Source organism: Macaca mulatta, chromosome 4 (genome assembly GCF_049350105.2).
Source record: "Macaca mulatta isolate MMU2019108-1 chromosome 4, T2T-MMU8v2.0, whole genome shotgun sequence".
NCBI classification, from domain to species: domain Eukaryota; kingdom Metazoa; phylum Chordata; class Mammalia; order Primates; family Cercopithecidae; genus Macaca; species Macaca mulatta.
Window position 1 is genome coordinate 55,170,239 of NC_133409.1, and position 1,209 is coordinate 55,171,447.

Sequence of the window (1,209 nt, forward strand, 5' to 3'; positions counted from 1 at the left end):
TGGCAAAGTGAATTTTGGAAGCCCATAGAGGGCTAAGGTGAAAAAGGAAATATCCTCAGATGAAATCTGGAAAGAAGCTTTCTGAGAAACTGCTCTGTGATGTGTGACTTCCACTCACAGGGTTACCCCTGTATTTCGTGGATCACTTGGCTAGCCTTATTTCTGTGGAATCTGAGAACAGATATTTCGGATCCTTGAAGACTATAGGGGCAAAGGAAATATCCTCCGATAACAAAGAGAAAGAAGCTTTCTGAGAAACTTCTTTGTGTTCTGTGAAATCATCTCACAGAGTTACAGCTTTTCCCTCAAGAAGCCTTTCGCTAAGACAGTTCTTGTGGAATTGGCAAAGTGATATTTGGAAGCCCATAGCGGGCTATGGTGAAAAAGGAAATATCCTCAGATGAAATCTGGAAAGAAGATTTCTGAGAAACTGCTTAGTGTTCTGTTAATTCATCTCACAGAGTTACATCTGTATTTCGTGGATCTCTTTGCTAGCCTTATTTCTGTGGAATCTGAGAACAGATATTTCGGATCCCTTTGAGGACTATAGGGCCAAAGGAAATATCCTCCGATAACAAAGAGAAAGAAGGTTTCTGAGAAACTTCTTTGTGTTGTGTGAAATCATCTCACAGAATTACAGCTTTCCCCTCAAGAAGCCTTTCGCTAAGACAGTTCTTGTGGAATTGGCAAATTGATATTTGGAAGCCCATAGAGGGCTATGGTGAAAAAGGAAATATCCTCAGATGAAATCTGGAAAGAAGCTTTCTGAGAAACTGCTCTGTGATGTGTGACTTCCACTCACAGAGTTACCCCTGTATTTCGTGGATCACTTGGCTAGCCTTATTTCTGTGGAATCTGAGAACAGATATTTCGGATCCCTTTGATGACTATAGGGCCAAAGGAAATATCCTCCGATAACAAGGAGAAAGAAGCTTTCTGAGAAACTTCTTTGTGTTCTGTGAAATCATCTCACAGATTTACAGCTTTCCCCTCAAGAAGCCTTTCGCTAAGACAGTTCTTGTGGAATTGGCAAAGTGATATTTGGAAGCCCATAGCGGGCTATGGTGAAAAAGGAAATATCCTCAGATGAAATCTGGAAAGAAGCTTTCTGAGAGACTGCTCTGTGATGTGTGACTTCTACTCACAGAGTTACCCCTGTATTTCGTGGATCACTTGGCTAGCCTTATTTCTGTGGAATCTGAGAACAGA